Genomic DNA, 16,945 nt, shown 5'->3' with positions numbered 1-16,945 from the left:
CAGCTACTGGAGGATATGAGGAGTGAACCTCTATCACTCAGAAATCTCCCATCAAGGAGAGCCTGTAGGACTGAGATGTTCAGGGCAGAAGGCCAGCCTCTCCCTGACCTGTTTGTCACTCGTCCAGGTTAGCAGGTGCTGGCCAGAGGGAGCAGGTCTCACAAGTTGAAGAGTGATGTTGTGACTACCCCACATCCACCCTCTCAGAAGGACAGGAGAAAAGTAGGAAAGGACAGAGACAGAAGTAGAGAGAGGAAAGGAATGAAGAAGAAGGGGAAATTGGTGAGGGGAAATGGACAAAGCGTGGGAGGAAGCATGGCCTGAATGAGTACTGATGCCCTCATGAGCCAGAATTGCAGAATTACTCAACAAGATGGAGCTTAAAGAAGAGGTTTGGGATTCTTCTTGTCACCCACAGGGAAGCTGTATTTGGTAGTCCCATAGGTGCAACTGTTGCTGACAGTTTGAGAGAAGTTCTTGTCAGTATTTTTGGCTTCATCAGTGCCTTGTTTGGTGTGTGGGTATGGCAGATCCTTCATGGTCCCTGTCAGGTTTTTAAAAATCTCCACAGTTTCTGTAATGCACTTGTCTTGTTCCTTACTGGGAAAGAGTTAATAAAAACCTCCCCAAAGTCTGTTTTCCTGTGTCCACAGGCCTTTACCATCCATGTGACAATTTTGTGTCTCCACTCTCTTTAATCGAGGCTGGTCTTGTGTCCAACCTTGATCCATAGAATGCAGTGAAAGTACTGTTGCAGCTTTTATTACTTCTTTCTTGGAATCCTGGCATCGTCATGCTGTGAAGTTCAGGTTCAGTTCAGTTCAGTTCAGTCGCTCAGTCGTGTCCAACTCCTTGCGACCCATGAATCACAGCACGCCAGGCCTCCCTGTCCATCACCAACTCCCGGAGTTCACTCAAACTCATGTCCATCGAGTCGGTGATGCCATCCAGCCATCTCATTCTCTGTTGTCCCCTTTTCCTCCTGCCCCCAATCCCTCCCGGCATCAGAGTCTTTTCCAGTGAGTCAACTCTTCGCATGAAGTTCAGGTTAACCTACAGCAAAATGAGAAACATTGTGGAAAAGAATTAAGATACTCAGTTGACAACCTTGACCCATTTTCTGGCATGTGAGTGAGGACAGTTTGGATCCTCCAACCCCAAAAGAGCTGAGATGAGTTCAGGTGCATGAGGCTGCTGCAGCTGCTGCGTCACTTCAGTCGTGTTCGACTCTGTGTGACCCCATAGACAGAAGCCACCAGGGTCCCCAGTCCCTGGGATTCTCCAGGCAAGAACACTGGAGTGGTTTGCCATTTCCTTCTCCAGGTGCATGAGGAATCCCAGGTAAATCCAACAGAACTGTCTAAAATACTACCGTATGTGAAAAGTAATAAATTTGCATTGTTTACTATTTTATTTTTTTAATGTAGCAGCTTATGAAGCAATTCCACAACAATTGTGGAACAGTTCCACAGAGCCTTCTGGCTCTGTGCTCAGACACAGTCCACAATCCACACTTCAACCCATTATCACCATCATGTATGGAGGAATTTCTGCATCCCTCCCATGCTTCATGGAGTGGAAGGACATAAGAATACAAACTCATGTAATTGATTTGTATGTAATGAGAGGTGGGGAGACAGACATGTACTTATTCATTTATCCTTGGACCCTTATGTTGTGATATTTATTTTTTTATTTAGGCTATGCTGGGTCTTTGTGGCTGTTCAAGGATTTTCTCTTGTTGTGGTGAGCATGGGTTACTCTCTAGTTGAGGGGTGAAGGCTTCTCTTAGCAATGGGAAGCACAGGCTCTAGGTGCACAAGCTTCAGTAGTTGCGGTGCAAGGGCTTAGTGGCCCCATGGCATGTGGGATCTTCCTGGACCAGGGATCGAACCTGTGTCCCTTGCATTGACAGGCAGATTCTTCACTGGACCACCAGGCAAGTCCCTGCTGTGCTTTAGAAAGTCTTTTTTTTTTTTTGGCACAGTTTGTAGGATCTTATTTACCTAGTAGTAGTAGTGTTAGTTGCTTAGTCTCTTAGTTGCTTAGTTTGTTGTACGATTCTTTGCGACCCCATGGATTGTAGCCTTCCAGAGTCCTCTGTCCATGGGGTTCTCCAGGCAAGAATACTAGGTTGATATTACCTTTTCCAGAGGATCTTCCCAACCCAGTGATAGAACCCAGGTCTGCTGCATTGCAAGCAGATTCTTTACCTGCCTGAGCTACGTAGAAGTCCCTTAATTACCTGACCAACAATCAAACTGCCCTCAGCAGTGAAAGCTGAGAGTCCTAGCTACTGAAACACCAGGGAATTCTCTAGATTGTCTTTTAGAGGGTTTTTTGATCACTGTTGGGTATATGTTTAGACTTCCATACCTCTTCTCCATCACCTCTTCTACCCCAAGGTATGACGCTGCCAGGCAGAGATTTATATCTGCCTTCTGCCCTCAATTTCTCTCGGATTTCTCTTTCTTAAGATGGTACTCACTGTAGAGCCTAGAGCTGGCAAATTTTTAGTTGTTCTCGTGGTTTACTAAGGACCACTAGTCTTTTCCTTTCACTTGGTACCACCTCATCTGTTGTAGGTAACATAGACATTTCTGATTGATGTTAATCCTTAGTCTGGTGAGAAACATTTTGTCTCTTCTAGAGGTAAACCTTATTCTATCAGCTGTATTCTTACTGTTTCATGAAGCTTCTGCAATATTCTGAATCTCTTCCACACCTTATGGGAACCAAAGTTTAATACTCCTTTTTTGCATGTTACTGTTCCTCCCATTTTCTAGGTCAATGACACAGGAATGGATGCCAGGGATCTATTCATAAGGAAAGTGGATATATTTTCAAAATTTCACCATTAAATCCATATTTAACTTTTCTCACATTTTGAGAATAAAATTCTCTACATCAATAAAATTCTAATCAAGGGTATTTTCCCTCTAGCTAAGGTCCCATAGATAAGCTGTAAAACACTAAAAATATCATATCAATAACCTCAGATATGCAGATGACACCACCCTTATGGCAGAAAGTGAAGAGGAACTCAAAGGCCTCTTGATGAAAGTGAAAGAGGAGAGTGAAAATGTTGGCTTGAAGCTCAACATTCAGAAAACGAAGATCATGGCATCTGGTCCCATCACTTCATGGGAAATAGATGGGGAAACAGTGTCAGACTTTATTTTTTTGGGCTCCAAAATCACTGCAGATGCTGACTGTAGCCAGGAAATTAAAAGACTCTTACTCCTTGGAAGGAAAGTTATGACCAACCTAGATAGCATAGTAAAAAGCAGAGACATTACTTTGCCAACCAAGGTCTGTCTAGTCAAGGCTATGGTTTTTCCCGTGGTCATGTATGGATGTGAGAGTTGGACTGTGGAGAAAGCTGATCGCCGAAGAATTTATGCTTTTGAACTGTGGCGCTGGAGAAGACTCTTGAGAGTCCCTTGGACTGCAGGGAGATCCAACCAGTCCATTCTAAAGGAGATCAATCCTGGGTGTTCATTGGAAGGACTGATGCTAAAGCTGAAACTGCAATACTTTGGCCACCTCATGCGACGAGTTGACTCACTGGAAAAGAGTCTGATGCTGGGAGGGATTGTGGGTGGGAGGAGATGGGGACGACAGAGAATGAGATGGCTGGATGGCATCACCGACTCTGTGGACATGAGTTTGAGTGAACTCCGGGAATTGGTGATAGACAGGGAGGCCTGGTGTGCTGTGATTCATGGGGTCGCAAAGAGTCGGACATGACTGAGCGACTGAACTGAACTGAACTGAAAACACTAAAAAGGAAATTTGTTTATTATGAGAAATATAGTCGTTACCCTAGCCGGACTACATAGATCAGATAAAGAATGAGTCTAAATGTTTTTAAAAAGCAAAAAACAAAACCACTGCTACTGAATCTTCAAATGTAAATTACTTCTTTTGTCCTCCTTTACCTACAACGTACAATATTTTATTCCCTCCGATCAACTTGTTATCATTCATTTTATTCTTAACTCCTCATTCTGGTATCCTTGCCAGGGAAATCCCATGACAGAGGAGCCCAGTGGGCTACAGTTCATGGGCTTGCAAAAGAATAGGACATGATGTAGTGACTAAACAACAACGTTCTTAACTTCACTTAAAGGTCACTTTCTCCAGGATAACTTCCTTGACTTCACTCTCTATTCTCAGCTCCCATGGTTTGATGCTCCCATACTCTCATGTTTGTCACAGTAAACAATAATATTTTATTGTTTTCTCTCTCTCTTTCTACCCCTTACCTTTCTCTCTCTCTTGTCCTCTTCTCTCCTCCAGTCTCTCAACCTCTCTCTCATCATGGCAGTGATTTTTGACAGCATGATCCGTCTTGGTGTCCCCACTGACCATTACACATCTTGACACATGGTAGATGCTAAATAAACGTTGAATAAAAGAATGAGTATATATAGCTCTACAAGAAAAGTCAAAAGATAATCCAGAAGACTGATTGATGAACACATTATTAGAGCACAGGAAGTAAGGTTGTAGATTTCAAATGATTGTTGTCATCATGCTATGATTGGCATATTCATGCATCTTCATAATAAAATGAGGACTTTGGGGTGCTTAAAACATTATAGAGGAATTTCCCTGGCATTCCAGTGGTTAACACTCCATGCTTCTAATGCAGGGGGCAAGAATTTGATCCCTGGTATGGGACCTCAGATCCTGCATGCTGAGTGGTATAGCCTTAAAAAAAAAAAAAAAGTTATAGAAATATCCTGACCCAACATCATTGCATTTAGGCCATGCTTGCACAGCAGAATCTGTGAAAATTATTTTTATAGACTTCTTTTACTCACCAACTCTTCTCTGATTGAAAGACTGTTTCTTTAGATATGCTATTAATTTCCAGTGACCTCTATTCTGGCCAGAAGATGTACTTGCCTGTTTATGAATGGATCCCTTATATTAACTCTATTTTAACTTCCTGGCAGCAGTCTTCTTGCCCTTCATTTTGGACTTCTTTTATTTATCATCCAAACCAGGACACTTTTGAGAGTGAGTGAATATGCTATTAATAATTATGACAGAACAATAGACATGAACCTATTTATGGCTTATGGACTGCTTGGCAAAGTGAGATGTCACCTTACTGATTTTCAGCTGAGGGAGGACATTCCCAACTGAATCCCTGCCCAACATGACAGCCTAAGAGCAGTGTGCCCATAAAAGACACAGGGGACTGAAGAGTTCACGGTAATACTATTGCAAAAACAAAATTTAGTTAAGCAAATTTAGAAGAAAAAAAAAATAGACAAATACTTCAAATATTTAAAACAAAGTGAAATAAGCAGCCATAATATTAAATATTTATATTCTGTATGTCTCTGAGACAATTGGCATCATACCATTAAAAAAATACACAAAATATGACCTCCTTTTGAACTTTTTTGTTTGTCTTCCACAATAGCACAAATTCTGTTGGAAACAGGGAGAGTGTTAATCTATTTCTACTTGATTTCCCAAGTTCAACAATGCTCTCGAGTTTGTTTACACAGTATCTTTCTGACTTCCATCAATTAAAAATGCCTGTTTTCATAACTGATTTTTTTTCTTTCTTCTTCATGAAATTCAAACTAATCAGTGTCTAAATATCCTCTAGTTCACTTCTGCCTACACCATTACTATTTTACTTTCATATGCTTTGGGAATGAAAAACAAATATACCTCTACACACACACACACACACACACACACACACACACACATACTCTCTTTCATGCACTTTCTAAAACTTATCCTGTACAACTAAACATTTATTTTTCTTCACTGTTTGAGATTAAAATAAAGAAAATCACCTTCCTCAAATAATTAAACTTTGAGTGTGAAAATACCAAATCAAAGCATAGAAAAATTCTGTGGAATATATTCAATTCATTGAAATCTAAGAATTAAGATAAAACCAGATCAAAGGGGAAAAAAATGAATGATCGAAGTAAACATGTTAAATGGTTGAAAAAGTAGGGATTATGTTTATAGTTTTCAGTTAGTGGACAAAGATTCAGTATAATAGTGATTAGTTTGACTTCCTTGATTTTCATTAGGGTCATGGAAGAAAAGAAGTGTTGGGGGAGTTTGTAATTTCCTCGGTTCTGTCTTGCTGCATCAAAAATGTCAAGCGACGGACAGACCAGTGTTACAGATCAGTTTTATTTGGCAAGTCAAGGAAAATACATCCTCGAGGTGTGAGGGCGGGCTGCCCAAAAGATTAGAAGAGAGGCCAGAGGCTCAATTTTGGCTCCTCTTTTTATGTTTTTTCTCCTCCCCCTGAGCCTGCCCTATGTAAATTGGGCTAGCCAGAAGGGCTGCTTGTTTCACCTGAGGTTCTCACTCCAGTCCTCAGACCTCCCTTTGTTCTATTTTTGCAGGCTTTTCCCTTCTTTGTCTTTTAGCCACCACTTTTAGCCCTTTCTGGACTCCTTTTTCTTATTCTAACTGCATAACATCCCCCCTCAAGAGATGGGAGGCCCAATTCTTTGGGAAGAGGGGCATCAAGGTCTCTCTGGCTACTTCCTGCTGAACTGGGATGACGAGGGGCATTGGACCTCCCTCTCTTTCTAGTCTCAAGCCTCAGAGTCCTTATAGCAGTGTCCATCTAAGGGTGAGTGATAATTTCCATGGTCGGGTGTAGTTTTATATATCCTTGCTGAACTGGCACTGCATGTTGTATCTTGTTGACATGGGCAGAGACAAAAATGGGTTAGACAATTGATAATACATGGAGCAATTATAAACAGCATCAATATGAAGATAACACGGATTAGTAAGGGCACTAGCCAACTCCAAATTCCCCACTGCCAGCAGACAGATCCCCCAAAGAAAGGTTGCAGTTACTCCAAGAACTCTCCAGCTCATTCTTTGAGATCCTATAGGATCTGAATGTTTTTCTTGAGGACTGTGAGATGTTCTTTAACTTAGCTGGAAGTATTTACCCAGAAACAACATATCTCATTCAAGATGGCTCAAGTCCATCTTTGTTCAGGGATCAGGAGATCTATCTCCAGTCTATTTTGGAGTACAACTTCTGCTAAGCTGTGTTAGCTCTTTAGAGCTGTCCTGAGAAATCTTATCCCCAGAAACTTAATTTTGGGGGTTTCATTGGAATGACACTGATTTGTAGTTCTGAATAGGTATCTGGGTTTTCCCAAGGGCTCACAGGTGCATTAAATGTCCTCTTCTATTTTCTTCCATGGCTTGACTCGTGAGTGGTAAATCCAGGAGTCATGTCCTATTACCTTGACTGCTGTGGGGGTAGAAAGTATTACAGGGTAGGGGCCCATCCATGTGGGCTGGAGTTGAGCCTTAGGTGACCTATCTTTCCAGACTTTAATTAGGACTTGAGCCCCTGGAAAATATAGTGGTGGCTCTTTAGAGTCTTTTGGGTCCTGGTTGATACCCCACAAGCATATATCCTGTTGGAATTGCCCAATGACCATGGTATAAGATTGGAGGGATCTAGGAAGAGGTCATTGACATAAACAAAAGGGCTCCCATATAGCATCTCATAAGGACTAAGACTAACCTGTCCCTTAGGGGAAATACGGGTGCAGAGGAGAGCTATTGGTAAAGCCTCCTTCCATCTCAGGCATGTCTCCTGGGTTGTCTTTTTCATCGCTGATTTTAAGAAATGGTTGGCTCTTTCTACTCTTCCTAAATACTGAAGATTCCAGACACAATAGACATAGTAAGTAATGTACAATGCTTTAGAGACCCCTTGGGTGACCTTAGAAGTAAATGATGTCCCATTATCACTTTGTAATGACCTGGGCAGACAAAACCTTGGAATGATTTCATGCAGCAGTTTTCTTTTTGTTTGTTTGTTTGTTTTTTACCATCTCCTCGGTCTTCTCAGTCCGGGTGGGAAAGCCTTCAATCCATCCTGTGAATGTTATCTATCATGACTAATAGGTATTTATACCCTTGAGAAACTGGCATCTGGGTGAAGTCCATCCACCAGTCCTCTCCTGGATAGGTCCTATGTCATTGGATGGGCTGGGCCAGCTGGGGTTTTTGAGCTCTTTGGGGGTTTTCTAATTGGCAAGTGGGACAAGAGGAGATCACTTGCCTTATAGTCATTTGGAGGCCTAGCCCTCTGAAGGTCCTTTCTAGTAGTCTTTGGTGGGCCTTATCCTCTAAATGAGTGGTGGCATGTAATCAGTTAGCCAACTTCCATTGGAGGTTCCCAGGCAGAAAAAGGAGTCCCTCCTTTTGGAACCACCCCATATAATCATCTTGAAAGCCCTCACTATTGGCTTTAAGAGTCTCACCTTTAGCATATGAAGGAGTTTCTGGCAAATTAGTCTGTGGAACTAAGGTAGAACCCCTGTTAGGTCATTGCTCTGTAATGCTGCTCTCTTAGCTGCCTGATCAGCTGCCAGGTTCCCTCATGCCACTTCCGTGCTCCCTTTTTGGTGTCATTTACAATGGGAGACTGAAACCTCAGTGGGCAGATAAACTGTCTCCAAGAGCCTAAGGATTTGATCATCATATTTGTTTGGGGACCCTCAGGTGGTCAACTGGCCTCTTTCTTTCCAACTAGCAGCATGTGCATACAGTACCAGAAAGGCATACTTGAAGTCAATGTAAATGGCTACTCTTTTTCCTTTTCCCAGCTCTAAAGCTTGAGTCAGGGCTATGAGCTCAGCTAAGTGGGCTGAAGTACTTGGTGTCGAAAGGTTTAGCCTCTATGGGCTCAAAATTGGAGACTACTGCATATTCAGCTCTTCTTTTTCCATCCAAAGTGGCAAACATCCCTGGAAGCCCAATTGCCCTTGATATGATGCCACCAACAGATGAACTTCTAGCAGGTATTGTGTACCTATCATCTGCCCTAGTAGGTTCACTGAGAAATGCTGTTGTTGCACATGTTGTAGGAGACCCGGAAGATGAAGGCCTGGATATCTAGAGGGATTGGATATTATACAGCATTTCTCTCCCAAGAACCAGCTATTTTCTGGTTGTCCCTCCAGAAGATTGTAGAGGCAACACTGTGGGACCAGACTGGGCTCAGGAAAAGAGCATGAAACAGGAGGCAAGGGGATAGGGCACAAATTTTGAAAGAATGATAGCCCAGGGGCATAACATAAACTGAATAAAATCAAATGGGTTTAAGATGCCAGACAAGTCAAATTTAACTAAACCTTGATTCTTGATCTGTTAGCTAAATGGTACACCCAGAGGTGCCAGGACAGTTTTAAGGCACTGTCAAAAGACCAAGGAGTGGATGGTTCCCCAATTGTTGGAATGAATCTCCCACTCATTAGCACGTGAAATCACCTAGCTAGCAAAAACTAACCATACCACATTCCATGGCTGTTGCACTCCCCTCTGTGATAGCCCACTGTAAGGTCGCGGAAACGGGTGTCTCAAGCTGTAAGGAAATAACCCAGACACCAAGGGAAAGTAACAGGCTTTATTGGCAGTGCGCTCCCGGGCAGAACCCACTGACCGCAAGAATGGCCAGGAGGAGTTCTGCCCCGAACAAAGGCAGGGTGCGATTTTTATGCCTTCGGGGCAGGAAGTGGTATCATAGAACCTGGACAGGCCTAGAATAAGGTAAAGCTCGGGAATGCGAGATTGTGAGTGGTCAGCTAGACCAGGTTGGTCACTCTGGAGGTCAGGAAGGGGGTGGATAGATCTCGGTAGAGGGTTATTATGTCAGAAATTCCTCAGCGGTTTGGCGGGACTTTTTCCCTCTGGCAGGGGATGGAGAGGGGAAGAAAGAGCCAAGATAGCCACCGGGAAGGGGAAGCCAAGAAGGCCACCAGGGTCCGACCTTACACCCACACTCCTGGAGTGTGTCTCTCTCCAAATCTAAACAAATCCAACTTTTACCTATCGCTGTGTCTCTCACCAAATTTTTGCAATGAGACATCAAAAGCCTGAGTTTCATTATGTCCTAAAACCAGACACCTTGGGTTTGGTTGGGCTCAAGTCCCAGTCTGATACTACTGAGCGATTCAGCATAGCACAGAATCCCTGCCACGTGGGCTTGAGTCCCAATCTTAGATAAACGGTTTCAAGCACAACTTTCAGAAATGGGAAGATGATGACCTGCCCAATACTTTGTAAGCAGTGGCATAGATGGAGAGAAGAGCTAAAGGAGGAAAAAACAGTGGGAAAAATGTGCTGAGGAATCCCCTTCATAACCTGCTAGAAAATCCGCTAAATACCTGACCTGTGCTCACAGTTTTCATTGGCCTGATCCTTGGCATAGAGGAGGTTAAGGACAGAAGAACCCCCACCCACTTGGGCAATAGCTACAAGAGGGCAGAGGATAGTGGAGCCTTCAGAACACACTGGGAAGTAGCCTCTTCAGAGTCCCTCAATTACACCCACTGCTGTTTGCCTATTTGCAGGGGGTTTGAGGAAACAAGAAGTGAGATATTGCAAAGGAATTAAGATTTTGTTAGCCAAAATGTCCTTCCAGTCATAGGAGTGAGGACCTCCTACCTTAATCGGAGGTCTCCTGGAAACAGACTGAACCGTGTGAGCTTGCTGATGAGTTTGTTTTTGTTATCCTAGTTTCCAGCATGCTGGGCTTCTTGTCACTTCCACTGTGCTGGGTTTTCTTCATGTTCAGCTTCCACGGTGGGAGCTTTCTCCGAGTTGGGCTTCGGCTGTGCTTGGCCTCAGCCTCACAGGGGCCAAGCAGAGGTTGTTTCAGCCAGGTTCAATCTGAGTCAGGGTACCATTTTTGTTGGGGGAGTTTGTAATTTCCTTGGTTCTGTCTCACTGCAGCAAAAAATTGAAGTGACGGATGGACCAGTGTTACAGCTGCTTTCTTTGGCAAGCAAAGACAAATACATCCCTGATGCATGAGGGCGGGTTGACCCAAAAGATGTGAAGAGAGGCCAGAGGCTCAATTTTGGCTCCTCTTTTTATGTCCCCACCCCCCACCCCGAGCCTGCACTGTGTAAATTGGACTAGCCAGGAAGGCTGTTTGTTTCACCTGGGGTTCTCACTCCGGTCTTCAGACCTTACTTTGTTCTATTTTTGCAGGCTTTTCTCTTTTTTGTCTTTTAACCACTGCCTTTCTGGACTTCCTTTTTCTAACTAGCAGAAAAAAGAAGGGAAAAGGAGAAACTGAGGGTTGAAAGTGTAGATAGGGAGGAGATGAGAGAAAAAAGAGGAGAGACTCAGATCCCGTCCAACGACCAGTAACCTATACGAGAGGTGATCTGCCACATCTCCTAAGCCCAGTAGTTGTCTGAAGTCCATCATGTCTGCTGGTGGATCCCAAGAAACTCCGGTACCCAGGCTACACCTACCGGGCTTCAAGGAAACTGATGATTCCCAACACTTTTGGACTTACACGAAGTGCCTCATTCTGCATGTGAAGTCTCCAGCATCCGACTGTAGTGTCCGGGTAACACTCGGAAGCACAGGAGAGTTAATGCTCCATAGGAAAAGTTGTGGGCAACAAGACAGATGATTGGAAAGAGAGAGTAACTGCCCTGTCCTCCCCACTGCCAGGTGTTTGAGGCGCAGTATTCCCATGCATGCCACAGGACTGATCAACCAGTAATGTTTCCAAGAGGCCAGGGCTTGTTTAGTAGCTCATCACTTGTATTTACTTTGCCTCCAAGTAATTGCCTCTCATTATTGTCTTCCTTGCCTAGGGGCCTGGTAAAATCTTTGCATATAAGCTTCGACTCAGGTTCTGTTTTCTAGTGAAACCATCCAAAAATAGAACCTCTATTCTTTCATAGAGAAGAGAGAAACTCTGTTGGAAATGGAAACTTCACTCTTATATAGATTTTTTTAAATTTCAGGAAATTAATTTTATCAATCATATCAACATCGATCATTTTTAATCTAAATTTTTATGAACTCCATCTCTTCCTTTCCACTCCTGCTCACACTGCTTTCATAACAGCCATCACCTTCTCTGTTCTGGAATAGAATGTTAGGTTTCTTCTTCTTCTGGTCTAGTTGTTGGATTCATCATCCATGCAACTGTCAGAGGGATCTTTCTAATTCTAAATCTGAAATTTTTTTCTACTTTAAAAATTTTAAATATCTCCCTTTTTGATGATAAGAAAAAGTCTCCTCTTAAAGATAAGCACATTGTGTCCTGGGACCTATTTCTTTTTTTAATTGAAATGTAATTGCTTTACAATGTTGTGTTAGTTTCTGCTGTACAACAACATGAATTAGCCATATAATACATATATCACCTCTCTTAAGCCTCCTTCCCAGCTTCCCATCCCATCCATCTAGGTCATCACAGAGCACCGAGCTGTGCTACCTGTGTTATACAACAGCTTCCCGCTAGCTCTAGTTATAATTCTCTGGACCTTTGCTCATGTTGCTCCTCTGCCTAGGACACCTCACTGGCCCACACTCTGCTCAGGTGAAATCCTACTCTTCCTTTAAGGCAATAGTTCTTGACATGCTGGGAGGTGGTGACATTTTGCTCTTCAGGTAAAAGTTATGGGATCACCCTCAAGAAAGAAGTATACTCACATTTTGCACCATATTTAGAAAGACTGTGGGCCTTCATCTTCCCCATAAACCTACTCTATACAGAAGGTTATTTCCTCTATTTCCTCCTAGATTGGAATGCCACCCTTCTGAGAAGCCTTCCTGATCTCTTGACGTTACTGCCTCTGAAACTAAAATCACCTTGAAAGCCCAGATTGTGCTCACCTGGCTTCTGATTTTCCAGTATCTGTGATGTAAGGAGCAAATAATATTTATCTGTTTGAGCAAATCTATTTATCTATTTGAGCAAAATAAAGTAACTTATTTGGTCTTCTCACTGGATCTCTGAGACACACAGGACATGACTGATAACAATTTGCAATATATAACAGTAAAAACTATTTTTCCAAATGGAAGCAGGAATCTTAGAATGGCTAAATGACTTCATTCAATAACAAAACTAGAACTTAAAACACTTTTTCCTGATTAAAAGTCTAGTATGCATGCTTACATCTTGAAAATAGCTTTAGCCTCTTTTCTTGACTGTTTTTGCCTCGACACTTTCAGGTTTCTAAGAGACCATATTTTATTCTGAATATGCATCAAGGCTGTTTTGGAATCTGATCTTTAGAAAAAAATCTTGATTGAAAATTTATTTCAAATGTGAAAGATACATAAGTGAGTGTCTAACCCAGATGCAACTTGGTTTACATTCATAAGACTATCATATTCGGGCAAATATTTCAAGTGGCTGTAAAGAACCAGACTTTTCCAAGTGTGTGTACAGGCCAACAGCTTTGCTTTTGTTTTTGAAATTGATATCACAGTTTACATTAGGCATGAGAATCTATTATCTGGGCTGACTGGCTTTGAATATGTTTTCCCTAAACTCATATACTGCTAATGAGAGTCTCCTTGAAAACATTTCAGAGTCCTTTGTTGAGGGCTTTGATAAAGAAATTCATTATTATCTTATTTGAAATATGAAAATCATTTTTGCTTTGTATTATATAAGTAAACTTTTTAAATTTTTCTTTGATTTTAGATTTTTACAACCCTGGTAAAAGCAAACACTTTATGATAAGAACAATTTACATTTGTTTTTCCTAATAATAGATCATCAAAAGTTTAATGTTTTCAGCTTATTTCTCATAGAGTTGCCTGAAAATATATTCATAATAATCACAGGCCCCTGCTTTATTGTTTGATAGCCAAATACATTATCCCTAAATTATCGCTTTGGGGTGGGTCAAACAAGTTTTTGTTTTTGTCAGGATTTAATAATTTCACAGAACTAAAAATTCTGCATACAAGCAAAGGCAGAACCATAAAGACTGACAACACAGACCAGAGAAAAAATAGATTAAAATGTATTTATCACACTAATAACATCAAACTATAAAAAAAAATAAATCAAGAGAAAGATCTATTTTTTCTATTTCTACCTACAATAAACTAAAAAATAAACATAAGAAGAAAATAAGGGAGACTGGCTTGGAACCTTGGGATTCTCCGAGCTGAAGATCTGTGACCTAGAACCTTCAACAGACAGTGACCAGCAAAAGTCCAAACAGAAGCCTGCTCTCTCACCAAAGGATCAGGAAAGGGTTCAGCTTAAGGAAACAATTATCTTTGTACTCCAGGCAAACACCACAGGGAAAGCTGTGGTTATACAATGCCAGCAAAGGCCAAGTGGAGAGTCAGACCTCCACCTTTGCAAGGCTGTAATGAGGTCTCCCAACACCAGGAAAGGAGAAGGTAATGTCAGAGAAGGCCAAGGAGAAAGCCTGGACTTTCATCCCTGACAGCTGATCATGAGGCCACCATCTCCTCTTGTCAGTGTAGACTTTATGAGGAGCCTGGATTTCCACTTGGCAGTCACAAGGTGTCCCCTTCTCTCTCCCCCACTGGGGTGGTATCAGAGGAGCCCTAGTCCAATGATCAAGGCCTTCATCGTTGCCCACTTGTAATGAGGACTCCACCACAGTGTCCATGGAGACCATATGAAATGCTGGAACCCTTGTCCTATTCTAGAAGTTTTGAGGAATGCCACCCTGTCCCCATTACAGGGTGGTAGAAGACGTTAACTGGAAAAACTGGGCTTCTACCTCCACTTGACATTCAGTTTAATTATCTGAATGTTCCTCATAGTTGAATAGCTCATCCTTCACTCATTCACATAACACATATTCTGAGTGGCTCCAGTGCACAAACGTGCTCATATGGGAAATACAGTGGATAACAAATGGTTTCTGTCTCCTTGAAGACTTCTGAGAAGGTAGTTTCCTGCCCTTGCTGACATGGTGTCAGAGAAATCCAGCGAAAACAAAGATTTAAGTAAGACCCAGAGTCTCATAATATGAAATGGTTCGTTTGAAATGGAAATCGTCTCTTATATCAATAAACAGGGAGATCTCAATAGGATGCCAATAATAAGATGAGTGATGTTAGAAAGATCTGAAAAAGATAAATAAAGCTGCCGTGATAACAATGTTTTAACAGGAATTATGAACAGCTTGAAAAAAAAAATAATAGAAACCCCACCAAAGAAATAGAAAATCTCATCAAAGAAATAGAACACATAGAGGAGAACCAAATTTGCAACGAAAGAAAAAGAAAAAAACAAAATAAGAAACCCAAACTACCAACTGAATGAAAGTTCAATGAATGGGCTCAACAGTGGAATTAAAGATACAGAGGAAAGGATTGGAAAGAGACAAAATAATAGAAAGACAAAATAAACTAGAAGATAAAATAATAGAAATTACATAGCTTGAGTAACAGAACAAATTATGTTTTAAAATTTAGAACTAACATTAGTCCTTTAAGGTGCAGAAAAATAAGTACAAAAAAAAAAAAAAAAAGTATTTTTCCAAAGTCGGATTGGGTGTAAAAGATACTGCTTAATTCAGTGCCCCAATCCCTGCTGCAGGCCACCGCCAATCCATGCCTCTGCCAGAGAATCCTGGAAACTCACAGGCAAGTCTGTTTCAGTCCCTTGTGGAGTCACTGCTCCTATCTTCTGGGTCATGGTGCACACAAGCTTTTCTTTGTGCCCTCCACGAGTCTTTTTCCCAGTCCTGTGTTCAGTTCAATTAAGTTCAGTTGCTTAGTTATAGCTGACTCTTTGTGACCCCATGGACCATAGCACGCCAGGCCTCCATGTCCATCACCAACTCCCAGAGTTTACTAAAACTCATGTCCATTGAGTCAGTGATGCCATCCAACCATCTCATCCTCTGTAATCCCCTTCTCCTCCTGCCTTTAATCTTTCCCAGCATCAGGGTCTTTTCAAGTGAATCAGCTCTTTGCATCATGTGGCCAAAGTATTGGAGTTTCAGCTTTAGCATCAGTCCTTCCAATGAATATCCAGGACTGATCTCCTTTAGGATGGACTAGATGGATCTCCTTGCAATCCAAGGGACTTTCAAGAGTCTTGTCCAACACCACAGTCCAAAAACATCAATACTTCTGTGCTCAGCTTTCTTTATAGTCCAACTCTCACATCCATACGTGACTACTGGAAAAACCATAGCCTTGACTAGAAGGACCTTTGTTGGCAAAGTAATGTCTCTGCTTTTTAATATGCTGTCTAGGTTGGTCATAACTTTCCTTCCAAGGAATAAGCGTCTTTTAATTTCATGGCTGCAATCACCATCTGCAGTGATTTCGAAGCCCCCCAAAAATGAAGTCTGACACTGTTTCCACTGTTTCCCCATCTGTTTCCCATGAAGTGATGGGACCAGATGCCATGGTCTTTGCTTTCTGAATGATGAGTTTTAAGCCAACTTTTTCACTCTCCTCTTTCACTTTCATCAAGAGGCTCTTTAGTTCTTCTTCACTTTCTGCCATAAGGGTGGTGTTATCTGCATATCTGAGGTTATTGATATTTCTCCCGGCAATCTTACTTTCAGCTTGTGCTTCATCCAGTCCAACATTTCTCATGATGTAGTCTACATATAAGTTAAATAAGCAGGGTGACAATATACAGCCTTGATATACTCTTTTTTCTATTTGGAACCAGTCTGTTGTTCCATGTCCAGTTCTAACTGTTGAATCTTGACCTGCCTACAAGTTTCTCATAAGGCAAGTCAGATGGTCTGGTATTGCTTTCTCTTTCAGAATTTTCCAGTTTATTGTGATCCACACAGTCGAATGCATTGGCATAGTCAATGAAATAGAAAAATATATTCTTCTGGAACTCTCTTGCTTTTGCAATGATCCAAAGATGTTGGCAATTTGATTTCTGGTTCCTCTGCCTTTTCTAAAGCCAGCTTGAACATCTGAAAGTTCACGTTTCACATATTGCTGAAGCCTGGCTTGGAGAATTTTGAGCATCACTTTGCTAGTGTGTGAGATCAGTGCAATTGTGCAGTAGTTAGAGCATTCTTTGTAAGTTCTGGCCACTTAATGATGGGGTTAATGGTGACCTGCTCCAAGAGGGCTTATGCCATACCAAGGTCTACTGCATCCAGAGCCCCTGCCCCTG

The sequence above is a fragment of the Moschus berezovskii genome, chromosome 10 (genome assembly GCF_049115385.1).
Source record: "Moschus berezovskii isolate FMDL1 chromosome 10, NW_MosBer_1.0, whole genome shotgun sequence".
Taxonomy (NCBI): domain Eukaryota; kingdom Metazoa; phylum Chordata; class Mammalia; order Artiodactyla; family Moschidae; genus Moschus; species Moschus berezovskii.
The sequence above is the reverse complement of the archived record's forward strand: the minus strand, read 5'-3'. Positions refer to the sequence as shown.